Source organism: Ailuropoda melanoleuca, chromosome 3 (assembly GCF_002007445.2).
Source record: "Ailuropoda melanoleuca isolate Jingjing chromosome 3, ASM200744v2, whole genome shotgun sequence".
NCBI lineage: Eukaryota > Metazoa > Chordata > Mammalia > Carnivora > Ursidae > Ailuropoda > Ailuropoda melanoleuca.
Genome location: NC_048220.1, coordinates 88,673,201 through 88,696,641, shown reverse-complemented (window position 1 = coordinate 88,696,641; position 23,441 = coordinate 88,673,201). Strand labels below are relative to the sequence as shown.

Below are 23,441 nucleotides of genomic sequence, written 5' to 3'. Positions count from 1 at the left end.
GGCCAAGATGGATGATCCGTGGAGGACATTTAGAAGAGAGACTCGGCAGGTGAGAAATGTGGATGACGGTGGTGATGGAAATGAGACTCATCACGGGAGAAACACCTGGAGTCCTTCCCATGCGCCAGGGAGTAGGCTAAAAATGTGCCACTAATTGTCTTATTTAATTATTTGCACTATTACCTCCCCTATTTTACAGAAGGGAAAGCTGAGGCTCAGAGAGGTAAAGCTAATTGCTGCCCTGCGCCCAGCAAGTATGTCGTGCAGCCAGGTCTCATCTGGCGCCCTCTCTGGGTCCAGAGCCCCCGTTCTTCCTTCTCTGTCACCTCAAGGCTCTGAGATGTTCCATAAATCACCCAGGTGGAGTAGGGAGTCAAACCCGGCTCTGTCTCGACAGCCTGCGCTCTGTCCTACTCTATCAGCCTCCTTCTTGTGAAGAGCAAGGGAGGTTGTCAATCTGGACAAGTTACAAAGAGGATCCAGCACTTTCTACGAGGCCTTTGGTGCCCCCTCCCCATACGACCACAGGCTCATTCCTCAGAAGGGCGACTGAACAGACAAGAACAGGTGACTCGAGGGGAAGTGGGTTGCCTCAGGCCTGGAGACTTTCCTCTTCCTCAGACCTTGGTGATTTCCCAACACTCGCAAATTTCACATCTCCTGTCTCTTGCCGAGGGTTCCAGAAGCTCTGGGGGCAGGGCCAGGTCATCCCCAAGAGAGGCTTAGGATGCCAGAAGGACCGTGGTGATCCTGTGCAGGCCGGCTTGCTGGGCCCAGCCTCAGGCTCCTTGCCCGTAAGATGGAGAGTCATAGCCGCAGCCCCTGGGTACCGCCCACCACCCACCGGTACCGCCTGCAGCACAGGGGGCACTGCAGCAATGAAGGCTGGGCCGACTCACACCAATCCTTTAACACGCATCGGTCTTGACTTCAAGCGTGAAGCAGAGCACAGAGACGGGCAGGTACGGCACAGTGATGGAAAGCCATGGCCTGGGTGGGAATGTCCTCTCCCATTTCTCCTTCTCCCTCAGCCAGTGGAGAAAGCCAGGACTCGCGAAGGAGCAAGTGGAAAGGTTAGCAGAGGCCTTCTCGGGCTTTGGGATATTATCTCCAGATTAGGAAGGAGGCAAACAGCCTCTGCGCACAGTAAGAACAACATGCTGGTATAGGGAACAGGGGCTCTCGGGATAGGAATTTTAAATGTGGGATCAATGAGCTTGTGGACAAGAAAGCGATGCTTGTAGGGAGTGAGGTGTCAGATTTTTTTTATCTTAGGGACTAAAAGCAGATGTAGGAATTGCACATTGCACCCCACATTCGGGGACTTTCCCCATTTCCCCCTGCCTCACCCCACCCCATCTGGAATTGAAACCCCCTCTCTTCCCGCTAACTCACAGCAGAATCAGGTGGGGAGATAATTGTCTTCTTCACAGCTCATTTGAGGGGTGAGAGCTAAGCAATTCTTCAGAAGACAATTGGGAGCTGCAGTTTCTGCATGTAGGGTGGGGGCAGGGTCTGGGGACTTGTCATCGGACATCAGGAGAGAACAGAAATTAGGCCTTCGGAGGGGAGAGTGTGTTGACCTTCCTAGGAGAGGCCCCTAAGGCATTAGAAGGTGGGTAAGAGGATGTGCTTGTTCGGATTTGATTTGTTCCGAGGGTCTTGGCTGGGGAGAGAGACAAAAGTGGTGGCGTGTGGCCCCGAGAGGTTGACGATATGGGGTGCTGTGGGCAATGGAGACAAATGCCCTCGCGTGGGTAGACCCTGGCCTCACCTCCACCAACATTTTATGGCCACATGTGCCACTCGAGGTGAAGTGCTAGAGTGAATTGCTGTTGAACTTTCTTTAGGGCCTGGGTAGGTTTGCCTACAGAGGAAACAAGCTGTCACCTTCACAAGGAGGGGACAGTTTTCCCCTCCATTTTCAGACGCCGGTAGTGGAAACGCCATCTGTGTGGAATCCTTCTGGATGGCAAAGGGCTCCACCCCCACAAGAGGGTAGAGCAGGAAAGCCCAGAAGGGGCCCTGACCACTTCCCGGGCAGGGCAGTTCCACACACCTGGTGGCCATACACTAAGACACAGAATGTGGTGACCCTGCCTCAGAATGGGTGTGCCGGGGGGGACAGGCTTGCCATGCAACCACTCTGGGAGGTGCAGGGGGCCATGCTCACCAGAGCTCCTGGAGGCTGCAGGTGCCAGCCCACAGCAGCCCTTCCTCAGGCCAGGCTGTACTCTGTCCTGACTGCCCCCGAGACACTCCTGCCACCCCACCAGACACAGTCCTCACCGCCCCCATCCTGGGATACACATGAGGAAAGTAGGAATCAGTCGCTACGTGCGAGACAATGAGGACCAATATTTTCCATTTCCTCAAAGCTGACAAGTTCATTCTTTTCAAAAAAAAATGTATTTTTCATCCTCTCTATCTCGTTCTCTGCTGTTTTAACTGAGGTACCTCAGAAGTTTGAAAGTGGGTGGGAGGAAGTGCTTATTTGGACTTCCTGTCAAGCCTCCCTTCCACGTCTGCCCTATTTTTGACTTTGGCAGCCTATCCCCAGATAGCTCTGCCACTAAGGGAAACTCCCCAAGTGGCCGCAAGGGTGGGTGGGATGTGGGCAGGGGCAGGAGAGGGGAAGGCAGGCTTCTCATCTCGATAAAAGAGAAAAGGCACTGCCCCCCTTCTCGGACACGCTGTGGAGAGGCAGAGTTGGGGGAAGAGGTGGGATGAGTACAAGGAAAGCAAAAGCAGTCTAACCCACAGCCCAGAAAAGGTAGATGTGGCCTCTTCCAGTTGTTTCTTCCCAAGTAACAGCAGTGGCCCGGGAAACACATACGTCCCCTAGACGGAAGCAAAGATTTGCAACAAGCAAGCTCAGCAGCCCTGCGTGGATCAAATTCCTTAGAGCTCTTTTGCCGCTCTGATCTGCACGAAAGCCCTCTGGCTTGATGGCAATGCTCCCATTTTACAGATGCGGAGAGACCAAAATTCTCTTGCCTACATTCCCATGCTAGTAAATGCAGAGCAGGAAAGCCAGCCCAGGCCTGGGTGGATTTCCATCCATTGTCCTACTTGTACAGCTTGTCCGTTGGGTCTCAGTAAGTCACTTAGCTGTTGACTTTCAGTCTGGACTTTCCTGCCTCACTTGTGGCCTTGGTGCTTGTGGCCCTCTCACTATTGCTGGAGCTCCTGATGTCGGCTGCATTACCTGTCTTGAAAATATCAGTGCCCTGACCACCAGTTTCTATTTGACCTTCCAGGTTTTTGACCCAGACAGCTCATCTTCCAATACACTGTCCTAGAAGAGTCACCTTGGGAGGCCTCATCAGTCCTCCCACCTTACTGCATGTGAGTGTCAGAGCCTTCCTGTGAGCATGTTCCTGGAACAGACAGTGGGTCCCTTAGAAGGAGGGGGTTAGGGGTTTGGGGAGAAGAGGATCTAGAAAACACATGCTATGTCTATCCAGCCCTTCCATGAGGCTGCAAGGGTTTAGGGGAAAGGAATGCTAGAATCTTATGTGTGTTATAGCATGTGATCCTTGTGAGTGCTCTTTGGGAAAGGGAGGTAGAGGGTACATACCCATTTTACAGATTGCAGAGAAAGGCTTGCAGAGAACAGACGCCTGTCCCTGGTCTCACAGATAATCAGACATGGAATCTGCGATTTGAAACTAGACCGGTCTGACGTTAAGACTCTTCCCACTGAAAGATGCAGTTTCCAAGGATGAAAGTTTTACTAGATGAATAATTAGTGTTTACTCAGAATAGGTCATGCCAACCATATTTATTAGGCTATGAAAGAAAGGTTATTCTGTCTTTGAGTGCTCCTCAAATAATCGATCTTGGTTTGCAGATATTTTTCTCTAACAAAAAAAAAGATACAAGCTTGGCAATTCTAATGCTGGGTGAGTGGCACAGGCTCATGGAGTCCCTCAAATGTACCCTTCAAGTAGGGAGATGTGCACGTGGGGCCACAGCTCAGCTGGGTCAGGCCGAGTGCGGGATGGGAGGTGAGGGGCTGGAGGAGGAGAGTGAAGTAAGGGAGTTGAGTGACTGCCCACATTCATTCCAGCTGGGACCCTGAGGAAGCCCACATAGCCCTGCTGGGGAGACCCCCAAGAGTTGTCTGGCTTCTTCATGTGCAAGCCAGTTCTTAAAGTCATCCTCATAAATATGGGAATACCCCATACCCTTCTAATAAGTTACCTTGTTGCACGGAGTCGGGTGGGCTCTGTGGCTAGTCCAGTTCTGACTGCTATAACAAAATATCTCAGACCGGGTAGCTTATAAACAGCATAAATGTATTTCCCACAGTTCTGGAGGTTGGAAGTCCAAGGTCAAGGTGCCAGCGTGGTCGTGTTCAGGTGGAAGACCTCTTCCTGGGTCGTAGCCGGCACCTTCTCACTGTGTCCCCATGTGGCAGGACAGGTTAGAGAGCTCTGTGGAATCTCTTCTACCAGGACCTTGATCCCATTCAGGAGGGGTCCACCCTCACCACCTAAGGAACTCCCAAAGGCCCTGCCTTCTAATACCATCCCTTTGGGCGTTAGGATTTCAACATATGAATTTGACACAAGTATTTAGGCCATAGCACAATACAAAATCCATAACTCCCCCAGGATACATGGACCATTCCTCTTTAATTTGGCCAAAAAATTGTCATGGGGAAAAAAAAGAGGCAGCCTGGGGTGAGGATGAGAGCCATGGACTGGGAGGTGGGGAGGTCCCAGGCTTGAATCCTAATCACAGTAATGCCCTCACCCGGGTGTCTGTCCTTGAGTCCTTTTTACAGGTTCCTCATCTTTAAAAAAAGGCTAATAATACTTAACATTCCTCTCGGCACTTTTGTGAGCAATGAAGTTGTTCATGTTACGTGCCTGAACTGTGTCTGGCCTGGAAGAGAGATGCCACACATTTGTTTCCTTTCCCCAGACAATTTCTAGAGCTTCTTTGCAGCTCTCACTTTCTATGGTACTTCTCAATAGCTGGTTGATTTTCTGTCCATTTCTCTTTGGAGACAGAAACAAAAAAGATACCAACAACCTGATACAGGGCGTTTATTTTGGAAAGCAATCCCAGGGGTCTTCAGAAGATGATCGTCTCTATTAGCAGCTAAACTGGACTTTGGGGAAGTGGAAGGGACGCTATCAAATCTCTTCCAGGACAGGAAGCATAGTTTGGGGTCATCCCTGCAAATGGGCTCCCTGCTCACAGTCATCACACCGCTGTCCCGGTGGCTTGGCCAGTTTTGGCCAGTCTTCTGTGAGTCTCATCTGCCCTTGTCAAACAGAATTCCCTCTGCCTTCCTCGTCCTGGCAAACGGTGACTGTTTGCGTCTAGCAAGAAATCAGAATCTCATTTGCCACAGGCAGAATATAATTTGGGTGGTGCATGTTCAAGCATATGGCCATGAACCCAGCCCGCACTGCCCAGCTGTGGAATGGGCCTTCTCGGAGCACTGCTTTAATGGGCCCTTACTAGACCTGGAGGGGCCGGCCGCTCTCCTTAAATCCAGGAAACCACCAAGTTCACAGCTAAATTTAATGCGCGAAAAGTGAGCAGAAGTGCTAGATTTTCACAGGCTTCCCTCTTCCCTCCCCCACCCTACCAGTGTTCCCTGTTAATCTCTTACAGAGTTCATGCCCTCTCACAAACATCTCATACTCCCAGACTGCAAGGGTTATGATTTAGGAAGTCTCGCCCAGGCAACTTCAAGGCCAAAATTCCCCCGAGCTGAAGCCTCCTCTGGCAGAGGGCTTTTGTTCCTGTTTCAGGGTTTCCTGTGTCAACTTAGGGACTCAGAGGGACTCAAGTCCATTTTGGAGACCTGCTAGAATGATCCCCTGGGGTCCAGGTTATCCTCCTAAGTCCAGCCCCTCAAAAGCTTGAAGCCGCATACAACTCTGTCTCTGAGGACAGAAGCTAGAGGGGTTAAGATTCAGATTCTGCATGAGAATAACATGTCTGAATCCTAACTCATCCTCTGCAGCTGTGTGACGTTGCGCGACTTACTTAACTTCTCTGTGCCACAGTTTTCACAAGGGGATGGGGAAAGCTAAATAATAACGTCCACCTCAGTGAGCAGTTGGGAGAACTCAGCAAAAGAAAATCACAAGCCCCACGTGTGGTCCCTGGCACACCGTCATATACATGGTGATCCTTGCTGGCATTGTGCACCGTTGGGAACTCCTCAGCCTCACTCGTCCCTCCCCGGTCCCTTCCATTGCTGTGAGTTCCCTAGGTTGCCTGTAACACCAGGCTCCCTTATCACATGTGGGCGGGGATGCACTGCATACATTACTCTGTAATATTTCTGATGGAGACAGATAGCAGAAGCGACACAGCTGAACTTTCCGAATATTTAAGCGTTAGGACCTGTGCTGCAGGTTCACTGGCTGATGAGGCCAGGGGGAACATGCAAGTGAGTGAAGAAAGCTTGGTAGGAAAAACAGTAGCCCAGGGAAATAACAAATGGCAGCTTACTCTGAGCATTAGTCAGGAAGATGATAAGGAGGGGTGACGTCTGGGGCAAACGGAACAGCTCGGGTCAAGCTAATTGTTGCCATGTTGTTAATGAGGGCCTGCTCGTGCAAGATGGGGGCCCAGGGTCACCAGTCAGCAGGTATTCATTTAAGGGAAACTAGAAAACTAGATTTTAGGTTAAAAAAAGGAAATGTGATCAATGTCCTAATTCTGGAAACTTTGAGTACATTCAGTTATGTGGCAAAGAGAAATTCAGGTTGGTAATCAGCCGACCTTTAAATCTCAGAATCCCAGAATATCTGAGTGGGCCCAATGTAATCACAAGGGTCCTTGAAAGTGACAGAGGGAGGCAGAAGAGGAGAGTCCCTGGAGATGTGACTATGGAAGAAAGGCACAGAGATGTGACCTGGTTTTGAAAATGGAAGAAAGAGACCACAGCTAGGGAACATGAGTGGTAGCTGGGAAAGGCAGGAAAAGAGCTTGTCTGCTAGACCCTTCAGGAAGGAACGCAGCCCTGTTTTTAGCCTAGTGAGACCTGTGTCAGAGTTTTTACTTCCAGAAGTGTAAGAATGAGTTTGTATTGTTTTGAGTCACTAAATTTGTGATAATTTGTCACAGAAGCAGTAGAAAACTAATATATCGACTAACTTTTAAAAACCATGTGAGCGGGGCACCTGGGTATCTCGGTCTACCTTCGGCTCCCAGGGTTCTGGGATCAAGCCCCAATGTATCAGGCTTCCTGCTCCGCTGGCAGTCGGCTTCTCCCTCTCCCTCTGCCTGCCGCTCCCCTTGCTTGTGCTCTCTTCCTCCCTCTCTCTCTGTGTCAAATGAATTAATAAAATCTTAAAAAAAATAATGTGGGCCAAACAAACCACAGGTGTTGGCTGTAGATTATCTATGAGCCACTTCTGATTTAGAATCACTGAAGGATGGGGGCGCCTGGGTGGCGCAGCGGTTAAGCGTCTGCCTTCGGCTCAGGGCGTGATCCCGGCGTTCTGGGATCGAGCCCCACATCGGGCTCCTCCACTGTGAGCCTGCTTCTTCCTCTCCCACTCCCCCTGCTTGTTCCCTCTCTCGCATCTGTCTCTCTCTCTGTCAAATAAATAAATAAAATCTTTAAAAAAAAAAAAAAAGAATCACTGAAGGATGTATCACTTTTCATGTTGGAAGTGCCTGATGACCTAATCCATGTCTGAGAGGTGCCCAAGATCACACAGTAGTGACTCACACGAGGGATGCAATTCTTAGAACAGCATTCAAGTGTGTCATATGTACTTATGCCTTACATCAACATAACTGTACGTGGCTGGGAGAGAGAAAGAACTAGCAAGTCAAATGGTGGAGGCCATTTTGCCGACTGTTGTAGTCAACAACAAAAAATAAATGCCCCAGTGAGCTCCAGGTCAACGACAAGCACAGTTTCCAGAACTCAAATCTTGTCCAAAAAAGATTTCTTTCTAGACAAGGCATTGTGCTGGATCCTTTCCTTGTCACTGTTGTCAACTTGGCTGCCATGTCCCAGACTGATGTTCCTGTTTGCAAGCCATTCACATTTCCTCCCTTCCTTCTTTCCTTTCTTCCTTCCTCTTTCTTTTTCTTTCTTTCTTTCTTTTTTTCTTTCTTTCTTTCTTTCTTTCTTTCTTCACATGGAACTTCTGAACAAATATGTCTTCATTCGGCACCATCTACAGCATTAGTTTTCTGAGCGCTAGGTCTGGGATTGCTTTACATGCAAACAACGCCTATCAAGACTATGGAATGTCTAGAGTTGAACTTTTGGGAAAGAGAATCAGACAGTTGTAATCATGGAATAGCAAAATCCCCCAAAGTGGCAGCTCATGGATGCCTTTTAGCTGTGGGTGTTCTCCTGGGACCACAGTGCTCCCTGCTGCTCCCACCCCCAGAAAATGATCTTGAAAGCCTTGACCTTGGCCTTCTTTTCAGTTCGCCACAGTCCCCAATCCTCCCCCACTATCTTAGTCTGTTCCCCTTCACTCATTTACATGCCCTTCCAAGGCCCTCAAAGAGTTTGTGTTTGTGCAGTTGATTTTTGTGCAAGTCCCACAGTCAATTCAGTTCACTTATTCATTAAAAAATATTTATTGAGCACCTACTATGTGCTAAGAATCTTCCAGGTAATGGGATCCATCAGTGAACAAAGTCCTTGGACTTATGGAGCCTTATAATGATAATAGGAATGACAATGATGGTGATGATTATGATAAATAATGAGCATTGAGTAGATACTTTGTGCCAGGCTATGTCCTCAGCCCTTTATGCACCATATATAGGTATAGATAGCAATAGATATATAATGTAATAAAATTATATAATATAAAATATATATACTCATGCTCACAACAGTCCTATAAAGTATTTACATCACTATAAAAATAAGAAAACTGAGGCACAGAGAAGTTCCCTCCTCCTATGAGAGATGACATTAAAAAGGAACGAATAAGAGGCCATAGGGTTCCACTGTCCAATACAGTAGCCATTAGCCATATGTGGCTATTGAAATTAAAAATAATTAAAATGAAATAAAATTAAAGTTTCCATTCCTTGGTCACACACATTTCAAGCACTCAACAGGCACTTGTGGCCAGCGGCTACCATTATGGACACAGAACGCTTCTGTCATCACAGAGTGGTTTGCGTAGTGCTGGTCTAGAGCGTTGTGGTTAATAATGGAAGCTCCAGGATTTGAATCTTCTCTGACACTTTCCAGCTGGGAGCTTTGAGCACATTCCTTAACCTCTCTGTATTTCAAGTTATTGGTCTAGAGCATATAGTTAATAATAATACCATCTTCCCAGAGACGGAGCGGAGGTAAGTTAATTCTTGGATGTTTAGAACAGGGTCCAGCATGTGGTAACCACCCGATCAATTACAGCTACTACCGTGAATATATAAAATGAGGGGAGTGATGAATGCTATGACAACAGATAAAGTACAGCAAGGGGACAGAGGGTGATGGCTGCTTGTGTGGACAGGCTGGTGAAGGTGGCTCTCTCTGAAGGAGGCGGCATGTGCATGAGGTCGGGAAACCAGGCTTGGGTAGCCAGGGAAGGATATAAAGGCGGAGGACATGGGTAAAGCCCCGAAGGCTGCAGAAACAGTAGCCTGGCCCGAGTGGCAGGGAAGGAGTGAACCAGGAGAGAGGAGAGAGCCGGGCTCAGCCCATAGAGAAAGACCACCATTTGTTCTGAGTGTGGTAGGGACACCTGGCCAGTTTTGAGCAGAGAAATGATGGGGACTGAATTACTTTTTAAAAGGTCGCCTGGGTCATGGGTAGAGAGAGGAAAGCTTATGGGTACATGGGTAGAAAGGTCACCATCGGTCATGGGTACGAAGCTGCCTGAAGCCATTACAGGTATAGGAAGTGGGGAACTGGTATTATATATTTAGATTATTATCCACTACATCTAATTGGGGGGAAAGAGGCAAGAGTAAGGGCAGGGAGGCCCTTAGGAAGCTGCAGCCAGCAAGCTAGCTGGGAGCAGTGAAAGGAGTGGAGATGAGAAAGCTTCATATTCAAGGCAGCTCTGCCCACTGGCTTTCCCCTCTGCCTGGAACCCCCTTTGCCCAGATGACATCCTGGCTCACTCCCTTACTTCTTTAGGTCTTTACTCACCCTTGATTGAAGTCACCCTTTTGAAAAGGCTCCCTGTCACCCTTCTCTACTGTTCTTTCTCCTTAGCACTTATCCTGAACTAAGATACAGCAATTTTCCTGGTTTTGTTTACGATGGGCAGTAAACGTGAGGCTGGGGATTTTTGTCAGCTTTGCTCATTACTGAACCCCCAGTGCTTACAGCAGTTCCTGGTACAAACTAGGTGCTTGAGAAATATTTTTGAATCAATGAATCAATGAGTGAATGATATAGGGAAGGAACAAAAACATGTGGTAACTGAGAAAACTGAAGCCCAGAGAGGGGAAGCCATTGGCCCAAACCCACATGGCAATGACCCAACTGTGTCTTTCTTCACTACCTCGTTTTTTCTAGACGGTGTTCTTGGATTTGGCTGAACTTTCCCTTTTTCTGCAGGCCCGGCCCAACAGCAATATCTGGGTAGTCACCTACATCACGTGACAACAGGACTCCAAGTTGTCCAACCCGGTTTCTCTACGAGGGCAGTCTACACAGGTACACAAACAGAGCCCCGTGGCTGGGGCATCATGGGAGAGCATGGCCGGGGCAGCAAAGGTGGCTGAGCTTCCTTCCCAGAAACATTCATGCTTCTGAGCAATGATAGTGGGCCCTGAGTTTGCTCTGGTTTCTGCCCAGGGATTGCCCGGAGAAACCACGCTCAGCCTGCTCTTGAGAGCTGAGAGACCTGTCAGCTCGGCCTTTCCTCCCCACTGTGTGATGGCCTAGAGGGCCTTAGAGCCCGTCATTCCATCTTCCCCTTCCTGCCTCCCCTTCCTGACCCATGCAGCTTGCCTGCTGGCCATTCTGGACTCTTACCCATCCCATCTCTGGTATAACAGCAAAAGTCTCCTTCCTTATTCTTTATCATGGTAATAAAATTAAATAGCTACCTTTTAGAACACTTACTCTATATTAGGCCCTGTGCAAATCCACGATCCTTGCATAGCCCATTTTACAAATTGGAACTCTGGGCTCAGAAATTTCTCCATGTGTAAGTGGTGGACTTGGGTTCAATCCTGGGCGCATCCATGTCTGATTCTGGAGCTTGTTTTCTTTCCCCTCAGACACAATCACCATTCATTCATTCATTTATCATTCATTCATTCATTCATTCAGCAGTTTTATATCAAGCCATATGATGTACCAGGCACTGTTCTAAGGTCTAGATTAAAGTGATGCACCAGACAGGGTCCTGCTCTCAGAGCACAATGGGAGAGAGAACAATGAATGCAGCAAGAAGCCCATTTTCAGGAGGGATGGTCTCTGTGGACACGTGGAAACAAGCCAGCATGTGAGAGAACACAAGGCAGGGGTGTTCTCGATTGGATGCTTGGGGAAGGTTACCTCATGCTGGTGGATGACAGACACAGCAGGGGGGAGCCACTGGGAAGTGGGGGCCAGGTTGAGAAGGGGCCATGGGTTGGGGCAGGCCATCGGGAGGGTGGGGAGATGTATGGCTGGCCTTGGGGAAACCACAGAGTGGTGCGAGTCTCCTTCACGGCTAACTACGTAGGGGCGCATGTGCCTCTCATCACCAGCCCTTCTTTGTTAAGTAGTATATTCTACCACCCCTGTTAGGTTTAATGCCAAACAGCTCTTCTTCCAGCCTTGTCCCTCTTTTCTCTCGTTGGGTTCCCTAACAAGTTTTTCTCCTCCTGGCATCAGAGGCTGAGGAAGCTTAAAGCAACAGTTGCAGCGGAGAAAGCTGAGAACAACGGCTCCCTTGAGCTCCCCCTGGGGGCCTTTCTCCAAGCTACACACCTCTCAGCCTCTGCTGCCCCCATCCTGCTCTGTCCTGCCACCTGCGCAGCCCTCTTCAGATGGAAGCTTGGTGGAACCCGATGTCTAGCTTTGAGTTTGGTTGCCCTACCCCCGCTCACTGGGCTTATGGACCCCTCCTGGTTATTCTCATCTCTTGTCTGGTGCCCTGGCCAGGGATCTAGGGCCCCATGACCAGACTCAGAGCCCTCAGAACCCACTTGGGTGGAAAGTTACTGCAGATGGGTTGCCCGGGTGGCTCAGTCGGTTAAGCGTCTGCCTTCAGCTCAGGTCACGATCCCAGGGTCCTGCAAGCGAGCCCCGCATTGGGCTCCCTGCTCAGCAGGAATCCTGCTTCTCCCTCTCCCTCTGCCTCTCCTCCAGCTGTGCTGTCGCTCTCGCTCACGCTCTGTCTCTCAAATAATCTTAATTTTAAAAAAAAGTGCCTGCAGAATCACTTCAGATGACTCAACGCAAATTAAGAGCATCATCCCGTCCCTTCTGTGAGAATGTGTAAAGGGACCCCTTCTTAATTCTTTTCCCTATCAATGCTGAACATCACCACCTTTGGAAAACTTCCCTGAACCTCCAAGGATGGGTTAGGGGTCCCTCCTAAGTGCTTCCAGAGGGTGCTGCACTGACCCCTCCTGCAGCATGAACCAAGAGTGGTCATTTGACTACTCATGTCTGCCACTAGAAGGGGGGCTCTGAGAAAGCAGGTCAGCATGGCGTCTCTAGGAGTGACAAGGGTGCCCAGCACACATGACTGAATGCACCTTATGAGGTCCAGCTGGCCCACATATGAGGCTGCTGCAGGCCTGCCGTCAGGACCACAGCAAACCACAATGGGCGTTCATTTCCATTTCTGACGTGTGAAAATCCCTCCAGATTGGGTGACTCTTCAGCTTCTTCTCTGGTTTCTCCTAAAAAGTGAAAAAACCAGAGGGATCTGTGGGCTCAGCCAGGGTTGGAGAGTCAGAAGCCCATGGGTCAAGAATCCCCTGTGATGGCAAGCAGGGAAACTAGACCTCCTGCGACATAACTGACATAACCAAATGGCCTATGGGGATTTTTGCATCTGCAGAGAGTGTCCAAGACACTGCTGTAGGATGGCTTGATCCTTGGCACTGTCCAGGGTTCTGAGCCGGTCAGAAGGCAGAGGTCTGGGAGATAGGCAGAGGGGCCAATAGGGGAACAGTGGCTTTAGACACATGGACCACCTAAATCCCTTCAAGTTGTCTGTTACCTTCATATTTTATTTAGTTTGAACAAAGTTATTATTTTTTTCTATCTACAAAGGTAAAACACAGTCATTATGGAAACAAGAAAATATAAGAAACATGAATAATAAACATTAAACACTTAAAATTTTATTTTTTACTTTTAAAAAAAATCATACTGTGAAAAAGGGGTCACGCTCTTCATACAATTCTTTATAACCTCTTTGGTTTTTTAAATATATGCAACATATTGTGAGCAACTTTCCATATGGTTGAATATCATCCCAAAGCAGCTTTTGAAATGGCTGCAGCGTGTCCTGCGATATTCAGGTGCTAGAATTTATTTCAATAATTTCCCATGGTTGGTTACTTAGGTTGGTTCCAAATTTCACTATTATGACCAACCCAGAAATGAACATTCTTTCCACTAAACTGCTGCACACGGCCACAATTATTTCTTTAGGATAAATTGCTAGATGTAGACTTGCTTAGGGGGAACATACAAACTTCTATAATTTTGTTACACCTCACCCACTGCTCTTCACTGAGAAAGCTGAAATCTGGCTTCTGACAGCAGGGCAAAGGGTATGTACTGTTGTTTTGTGCCATTTCCTCCTGCCAGGGCTGCCCTTGGCGTTCAATCTGTTTTCACTGGGATGGTAGATGGCAGGCCATGCAGTTGACCCCAGTACCCACCTGGGAAAAGCCCCAGAGAAACATCAATAATCTAGCTTATGCCAAGGATGGCTGGTGAGAATATCAGCATCACACTTGAAACAATGATTTTATATTTTGTTGTTGTTGTTTTGTTTTGTTTTTGAGAGAGAGAGAGAGAGCACATGAGGAGGAAGGGCAGGGGGAGAGGGAGAGAGAACCTCAAGTAGGCTCCATGCTGAACTTGAAGCCTGATCTCACAACCCGGATATCACGACCTGAGCCAAAACCAAGAGTCAGACGTTTAACCAACTGTGCCACCCAGGTGCCCTGAAACAATGATTTTAAAAATGCCATGATGGGGGGCTGGGCACTGGGCATGGAGCTGCTCAAGTTTCTCTCTCTCCCCCTCTCTCTTTCTCTTAGATAGATAGATAGATAGATAGATGATAGATAGATAGATGATAGATAGATAGATAGATAGATAGATAGATAGATAGATAATAGATAGATAGATAGATAATAGATAGATAACTGTCTTTAAAAATGCCATGATGGTCCTATCAAACACAACACAAAGGTTAATAGAATCTGAGGTCACACAGACTTAGATTTGAATCTTTTTTTTTTAAGATTTTACTTATTTGAGTGAGAGAGAACATGAGTGGGGTGAGGGGCAGAGGGAGAAGCAGACTCCCTGCTGAGCAGAAAGCCCAACCCCAGGCTCGATCCCAGGAACCTGAAATCACAACCTGAGCCGAAGGCAGATGCTTAACCGACTGAGCCACCCAGGTGCCCTTGGGTTTGAATCCTGACTTTGACTTGGGCAAGACAGTACTGAGCCTTAGTTTTCTTAGCTGTGAAATGGAATCATAGGGCACCTCTCTCTATCTCTCTCCCCCTCTTTATCTGTCTCTTGACAAAATAAATAAATAAAACCTCTTAAGAAATGAAATAGAATCATAATAGCACACCCTGATGTGTTTAGTTGGGAGAGAAACGTACTCAGGTGTTTAAAACCCACAGCACGGAGCACCAAGTGAGCTTCAGCACATAGTAGTTGGAACTCCTATTAAATAGGCCCAATAATTTGAGCCAATATAATAAATTGTTCATTTGAGGCCCTTAAGGGACCTGTTAAACTGTTAAGAATGATTTCTAGCTAATGTGGCAACTATTCTCATGGGAAGAGATGCCCATAATGAGTTAATTTCTGTAAATATTTAGTATATTCTGTTTTGTAATTCAGTGTTTTTCAACATTCCCTGTGAAATTTTATTTGGCTTAATTTCATAAAGCTTGTCCTAGCAAGCCTACTCCACTGCAAAAGAAAAGCTAACTGGGACTTAGACACCGGGTCAAAGACTCCTTGGCTGGCACCCTTGGCGAAATGCAGATCCTGGGCTCTCAGGGAGTGCCCCAACTCAGGCCTCCGGGTCTGTTTCACGAGCAAACTCCCAGGTAATTCCTAGAGCTAGCTGGGCCCCGGCCTGTAAACTGGCATTGGAAATGCTAGAAGGTAACCATAAACTGGGTATTTGGAGACTTGCAGAAAAAAAGGATGCCGTTTTTATTTCATTCTGGTAAAAACACTCACCAAAGTGTCTTTTCGACTATATCCAGAAGGGAACATGGTCTTGGGTCTTTGAACAAAGGTCAGCCCTTAGTTTTAAACCTTTTTCTTTCCATCCTAGTCCCATCTCTCAGAAGGCCTGTGAAGTGTGCCTTCTGGTTCAGAGCGCTGGCCGAGCAGCATAACCCAGGCCTCCACGTCCAGCCCTGAGGACACAGTCATTCTGGAGGGTGTGCTGTTTAACATTGAAATGTCCTTTGGCAATGGACGTGCTGCCTCCAACTGGCCCTGTCTACCGAAGCCTTGTGTTAGAAACCCCTGTGTTCGTAACTAAGCCCTGGCTTAGTCTGGAAAAGAGGTATAATTTAAGTGTAATTCTACACTGGCTTTTCAAGTCCTCCCAGGAAGAGAACTGCTGTTTTATTTTTTTTTTTATTTTTATGTTGTTGTTATGATATGTTATGTTATGTTATGTTATGTTATGTTATGTTGTTATGTTATATTTCGTTTCATTTCATTTCGTTTTGTTATCATTCCTATCTTTGCTTCTCCTTACAGGTTTCCATATATCTGCCCAGGACATGGAATTAATTGTTTAGGTACTAGGCACTCTGTCAGCCACCTTATACAAATTATTTCAAATTCTCAAAGCCATTCGAGTTGGTCAGCGATGGCTAGTTGCCACTTTTGGCTGTCTAGTGTCACCACCCTGCTTCCAACGCATGCCTTACACATCCCTCGGGGAACGCTCCCATCAGGGGGCTCACGGTGGGAGGGGTGTGTATTATTGGCCAGTTTTCCCTGTCCTTTTCCCCTGCTGACATGGCCCATCATACACTCTATTCCAGGGTTTTGAGCTCTGAGCTCTGAGCTGGGGGTGCGAAGAGCGACATAAGTTCAGCTGGCCCGTCTGGAGCGTCACCTGACTCCCGAGGTGGGAGGCCCCCTGGCACCCCCTGGCTGCTGTCCACTTACCGGCCCCTTTGCATCCCCTTCAGTTCTCCGAGCCTCCAGCCCCCTCGGTTCTTCGACGCACGTCATTTGTTGTTCCAGGCAGAGTCTGTTTCTGCTGCTTACAACGAACACCTTAATCGGATCTCCCGTGATCCTTTCTCCTCTTTTTTTTTAATATAATTTTTTCATTTTTCATTTTTTTATTGAGGTATAAGTCAAGTACGGTGTTGTATGTGTTTCGGGCGGGCAATGCAGTGATTCAACAGTTCTGTACGTTACTCAGTGCTCACCCCGTAAATGTGCTCCCCATCCCCTTCAGCTGCCCCAACACCCCACCTACTTCCCCTCTGGCAACCACCGACTCGTCCTCTGTTTTTGAGAGTCTGGGTTTTTTGACCCCGGGTTACAGAAAAGGAAATGGAGCTCCTGGACAGCTTGTGTCTCAGGAAATACGTAGTGCAGGCCGGGCTCCTAGGCTGGGTGGGGAGCCACCGGACCCAAAGAGAGTGTGACTCTCTGGTTCGACTTCCTCACCGAGGAACAAAAACCGTGACAAGTGAGATGGAAGGTCTGGAATTCGAGACTCCAGGAGCATGGGACGAACCTCTGGGGAGCGTCTCAGGCCAGATTCTGGTCCTGGATGTGAATCCAGGTACCACCTCTTCCCTTGTGATGGGTGATCTTTAAGCTTCTCTGGGCTCTTGGCCCTCTGTCCTTATCTGGAAGTACCACCAAAACTGAGCCTGAGCCTGGCAGATAGGCTTTTCTGTCCGGTTGTAATGAGCAAATGATAGAGGCAAGTTGCAGTTTTACCGACTATATAAAGGGAAGATCTGGGAAGCCCACAAACTAGAAAATGAAGAGTTCTGGCCGGTGTTAAGCCAAGGGCGTGGATGAGGCTTGTCCTCCTGGTGCTGGGGAAGCTCAGATCTGAGCCACCTTCCGCCTAGTTGTTTTCTTCCAACATTCACTGAAAACTTACTACCCACTTATCAGATGCCAGACACGGCGCTGTGTGCTGGCTCTCCACGGTAAACTAGCACCCAGTCCCGATTCCTCCTGAGCAAGACAGACCCGTAGTCCGTCCCTACGGCTCTCTGGTGCCAGCACAATGACCCTGGCTAGCACAGGGCCAGAGGAGTAGGGGAGTGCTGCCCTTTCTCTGTGTTGTGGGGGGTGTGAGTGTGGAGGTGAAGGAGAGGGGTGAGAGAGGCCGTGTCTAACAAGTCTCCCCTAATTACTATTTATTTTCAGACAAATCATTTAATTTAACTGGGTCTTTGTTTCCTCATCTGTAAAATGGGAATGATAACACACAGACAGATTAAATTAGGTAACATATTAAAAGGGAAAAGCCTTGGTAATATTCCATCGTATGGAACCATTCTGGTTGTTCTCACCTGCACACATCCAGGGCTCATGGGATATACAACCTCGATGGAAGATACAGAAAACATCACAAAGTGTGATGAGTATCAACAAAGAAGTAGGTTGGTGGCTGAAAGAAAAGTTTCTGAAGTAGTTTCCACTTAAGCAAGAATTTGCCAAATTCATATCAAATCCAACAGCTTTCAATCACTCTTCCCATTAGGCTATACCCACACGGCTATTTGCACATTGGCAGAAAATACCTAATTTGGCGTATTTGCAAAATGTGCAATAGTTGTGTTGTGTTGCAGATCCTTTATAAAACACAAATATCTGTCTTCAACTCCAAGTTCACTTTATGTGAAATGCAAATCTAATGTATGCATCTGTACTAGGAATGGGAGAATTCCGGTTTCAGTGTATGAATCTAGTGTCCTTCTCGATGGGGATAATTAGCAAAAGAGGGAACTAGGACATGCGAATGGAACCAGAGGTCAGCAGAGGTTTATTTATTCTTTTTATTTATTTCTCTTTATTGATTGCACTGACGCTCTAGAAGCGATGAAAGAACGGGCCAGAGACAGCCAGGGTGTGGGGTACTGCCCATGCACGCTGCGTAAGATGTTGTCATGGCAGAGCCAAGACCAGTAATCGCACAGACTGGCAGCTGCCTTGAGAAATGTCTACTTGGCATGCAAACAAATGGATTACACAAACCATGCTTATTTCCTTTTCGTGATTGACAATATTTTGTGATTTAGGGATCCCAGTGGGAGCCAGAAGGCAGAATCCAGAAGATACATACCACCGAAATTTGGGATGAGTATCAGACAAGGCACAGAAATAATACCCCTTCACATGTGCGTCCCCTGCAACAAAATAAAATAAATTTGCAAATTTATTTTGAGATACATTTTAAAAAAGAATATGGATTGACGGATGGAGGAATGGCTAACTGGTGGGTAAGAAAAAGAAATGTAAGCCCTCCGTGAGGTGGAACCAACTCCCAGCTCTTCACCTGTGGGCTGCACACAGTGACTTCCTTCCAATAGGGACATGAAAAGAGAGGAAACAGGGTAAGCTTACAGTAGAGAAATCGGGCACACAGTAACTCAGCCAGGTGATCAAAACCAGCATCCACAGCATCCACAGTGACACATCATGTCAACAGTGAGTACCCTTGATATGATGTGATGTGAATGGCATTTTACTTCTGTGGTCTTTCTTCCCCAAACTCATAATCCCAATGTAATCATGAGAAAATCATCATATCAGGCAAGGTACGAAACCAAGCTGAAGTGTCCATAGGTAGACACATGAATAAAGAAAATTGGGTGTTCACACACACACACACAATGAAAAATTATGCAGCCATGAGAAAGAAGGAATTCCTGCCATTCCTGACAACATGCAGGGCATCATGCTGAGTGAGATAAGGCAGGCAGAGAAAACCACATAAAAGTATGATCTCACTTAAACGTGGAATCTAAAAACTGAATTCAGATGGGGCGCCTGGGTGGCACAGTGGTTAAGCGTCTGCCTTCGGCTCAGGGCGTGATCCTGGCGTTATGGGATCAAGCCCCACATCAGGCTCCTCCACTATGAGCCTGCTTCTTCCTCTCCCACTCCCCCTGCTTGTGTTCCCTCTCTCGCTGGCTGTCTCTATCTCTGTCGAATAAATAAATAAAATCTTTAAAAAATTAAAAAATTAAATAAGTAAATAAGTAAATAAATAAATAAAATAAAAATAAAAACTGAATTCAGAGAAACAGAGAATGGTGGTTGCCAGAAGCTGGGGGATGGGGAAATTCAGGGAGATGTTGGTCACAGCTTGGTGGTAATAGTTCACAGCACTGTATTATATACTTGAAAGTTGCTAAGGAAGTAGATCTTGAGTGTTCTAACCAGAAAAGATGCTAAATATGTGAGGTGGTGGAGGTGTTAGCGGAGTTGCTGTGGTGAGCATCTCATAGTGTGTAAGCGTGTCAACTCGACACACTGCACACCTTCACCTCACGCGATGCTTTACGTCAATTATATCTCAGCAAAGCTGGAAAAAAATATCAATTAATTTTAAAAAGCAAGGACATTCATCAGGCAAATCCCAATTGAGGGACATTCTACAAAATACCTGACCATTATTTCTCACACGGTCAAGGTCATCAACAATAAGGAAAGCCTAAGAAATGTCACAGCCGGAAGAAGCCTAAGGAAACAGGACAACAGAATGTAATGTGGAATCCTGGACGGGATCCTGGAACAGAAAAAGGACATAAGGCAAAAACTAAAGAAGTCTGAAAAACTAAGGAAATCTAAAAAACCTATTTTCATTTCACTAATAATAATAATAATAATACCTCAATAGGGGCCCCTGGGTGGCTCAGTCAGTTAAGCATGCGACTCTTGATTTCAGCTCAGGTCACAATCTCAGGGTTTTGAGATGGAGCCCGTAGTCGGGCTCCGAGCTAGGCATGGAGCCTGCTTAAGATTCTCTCTCTCCCTCCCCCCCCCCAAATACCTACTCTTTCATTCTTTTAAAAATAATGATAATACATTGATATTAGTTTATTAATTGTGATAAATGCACTATATTATTGTATAGTGTTAATGATAGAGGAAAGTGGCACATGGGACATGGGAACTCTTCACGATATTAAAATTTTTCTGAAAATCGAAAATTGCTCTATAATTAAAAGTTTATTTAAATAAACAAGCTTAGGGGTGCCTGAGTGGTGCAGTTGGTTAAGCATCCGACTCTTGGTTTAAGCTCAGGACATGATCTCAGGGTCCTGAGATTGAGCCCCGAGTCAGGCTCCACATGCTTAGTGCGAGTCTGCTTGAGATTCTCTCTCTCCCTCTCCCTGCCTCTCCCACTTGTACACTCTCTCTCTCTCTCAAATAAATAAACCTTTAAAATAAATAAACAAACAAGCTTAGTAAAGTGTTAATGGTAGAATCATTGGTATGCACTATAAAATTCTTTCAACTTTGTTGTATGTTTCAAGTGATTCATAATTTAAATAAATCAATTCATAAGCATTTTGTTTAAACTGCAGGGTAGGAAGGGCCTGAAAAGCAGCCAGCAGCTAGCAAGCAAGCAAAGGATTGCGAAGTGAGCTGCGTAGTACTAATAAAGATGGGCAGATTGCCTCTGAGGTTGTCCTCTCGGTATGCTGTGTTCACTGCTTTGTATTATTTGATATAAAATAAATCATAAGGATATTAATAGCTTCATCATCAACTTTGGTTCCTGCAGCCCTGGTTTCCTCTTTGAGATTTTAAGTTTCTTAATCACAATTTCTCCTAAATGCCCCACAGTTGGAGAAATTCTATATATTTGCCTATTTCCGCAGACAACCCACCATCCCACTTCACAGAATAAAATTGAGGGCAACAAGCATCACCCCCCATTTCCTGTCCTCCTACATACACACTTATTTATAACCTCCCCACTTGCCCCCTTCCTTCCAGACTCAGAGAACCATTCAGGGTTGACCCCTCACCTTGTCTTTGATCCTCCCCTTCCTAATCCTTCCAGGACATCCCCATTTCCCACCAATGATTTCCTTGTTTTCCCAAATTTGAAATCTTCTCCCCCAACTCATCTTCACAGCCTCCGAAGCCTGTGAGCTTCATCTCTAAACACCTCATGTCTTCCAAAAGCAAAACAAAGCAAGCACCCGAAAGTTCTTGCTCTCTCTCTCTGTCTCTCTCTGCTCCTGTTCTCTTTTGCCCGTGGCCAGGCTCCTTCGGAGGACGGTCTACACTTGCCATCTGCACGTGTGTTCATTTCTCAGTGTCCAACTCCACTCTGAAGCCCTTGACAAGCTCACCAATGACTTCCTCCAAAGCCCACACCAGAGCCTTGACTCTCAGCAGCAGGCGACACTCGTGACCAAGTGCCTGCCGGACAGTCTCTCCTCCTCTGGCTTCCAGGACCCACTCTCCTGCCCTCACCCATTTGGCTGATCCTTGTCAGCCTCTCTTGCTGGTTCCTCTTCCTCTGGTCACCCTGATAAACATCAGAGCTCTGTCTTTGGCTGTCTTATCATGCCCTAACACACTCTTCCTGCATGATCCTTCCAAGGCCTCCATCGCTCTGATGACCCCCCAAATCTGCACTTTCCCACGTAATACCAAGAGCCGACATGTAGCTTGTTGTGAGGACTAACTACGCCCTTGGCGCTGTTTAAGCATTTTACCTACATTGTCTCATCTGATCTTTACAACAACTCCAGGAAGTTGCCACGAACATCATCGTTCCATTTTACTAAGCACAGACAGATTCCCCAACACAGCTGGAAGCCAGGATCCAAACTCTGACCTATGCTCTAATCAACACACTATGCTCCTTGAAGAACATCTCCACCTGAGATTTTTCATCCATCTCAAACTCAACATGGCCCAAATGGAACTTACAATCTTTTCCCCAAAATTATTTCCATTACATTTCCAGAAGAGGATCCAGGCTTGGTGAGGCCCGTGGCTTCCAAAAATTAACAGAGAAAGGCTCTTTGAGAAAAATAAAACAGTGAATATGAAATCAGGTACTGGGTCTTGAAAGTTGCCCATGAAAGTGAGGGATGCTGACACATAGCTTTCATTAGTTTCTTAATGACCCCCCCACATACACACACACACAACACATTGTGTATTTCAGTGACCAGCACATAGTCACTCTAGTACATATTATTTCACCAAAATGTCTTATTTAATCTCTCCCCCAGACCCAGGGACATAGGCACGTATGTCCCCATGCCGTGGTGGGGACACTGAGGCCGAGAGGTGAAGTGGCTTGCCCAAGGTCATACACATAGAGATGAATGCCAGAGAAAGGATTCAAAATCCGGCCCAACTGTTGCTCAACTTCTAAGTTTACCGAATTCTCACAACATCCCCCAGTTCTCCCCCCCTCATCCCCGTGACTATGATTGCCCTTCTCCCAGGATCCTGAGGAACGGCACAAAAAACAGGAGGTAAGGGCCAGACTTGGACTGTTTCCAGGCAAGACTGCTATCTGTCCCTTTGCCCTAGTTCTGAGATGGGGCCAAAAGTCTGTCCAATAACAGCCACCTGCCTAGAGATCAGGACAAAAGTCATCTCACCTGATACCCAGTGGTCAGAGGAGAGGACTGGGTGAAGGTGGTGTGAGGGCTCAATTCAGAGCTGAGCCACCAACAGACTAAATTCAAAGCCATGTACATGTGTCACGTTTATACATTCACTCACTCCTTCATTCACTGAAACATTACTTCTGCCTCTAACTCAGAATGATATCCAGACTCCTTTCCATGGCATACCTGTATGATCTTGGACAAGCCACTTCACCTCTCGGCCTCAGTGTCCCCACCACAACATGGGGACATAAGTACCTATGTCCCTGGGTCTGGGGAAGAGATTAAATAAGACATTTTGGTAAAACAACAGGTTTCAACAAACATGATTTGCTCTCCTTTTCTCACTTTGAACAAACCATGGCCTTGTTGCCTAAAAGTTAAATTGTACCATTAGAAAGCACTTTCGTGCTTCACCCCTGTTCTACCCAAGTGAGAAAATGGCAAAATCCTATGCTGTGTCTCAGTTCCCCATTTGGTTTATATCCAAGCTGATATTTCCCGCTTGTGAGAGTAACAAAAGAAGTGCAAACAAAAACCGAAACAGCTTCACTTCCCGTTCCCTCGAGATCCAGCATGACAATCCCATTGCCCCCCAAGCAGAACTGCATGTCAACACAAGTGGCGGAGGAAGGGAGGCAGTGTGGCCTCTCCAAGGCTTTAGT

The 23,441-nt window shown here is 47.0% G+C and overlaps 1 long non-coding RNA gene across 4 annotated transcripts; it reads left to right on the top strand.

Annotated features, from left to right (window-relative positions):
- The first annotated feature begins 634 nt into the window (after window positions 1–634).
- LOC105239163 lies at window positions 635–18,575 on the top strand. 4 transcript variants are annotated; one of them, XR_004624213.1, is made up of 6 exons: window positions 635–962; window positions 3,261–3,348; window positions 10,532–10,630; window positions 15,462–15,698; window positions 16,189–16,946; window positions 18,424–18,575. It is a non-coding gene; the product is annotated as an uncharacterized LOC105239163 (long non-coding RNA). The 4 variants fall into 4 exon arrangements; XR_002143433.2 differs by having other exon boundaries at window positions 16,189–18,575; XR_004624211.1 differs by having other exon boundaries at window positions 10,490–10,630; window positions 16,189–18,575.
- The last annotated feature ends 4,866 nt before the right edge of the window (window positions 18,576–23,441 follow it).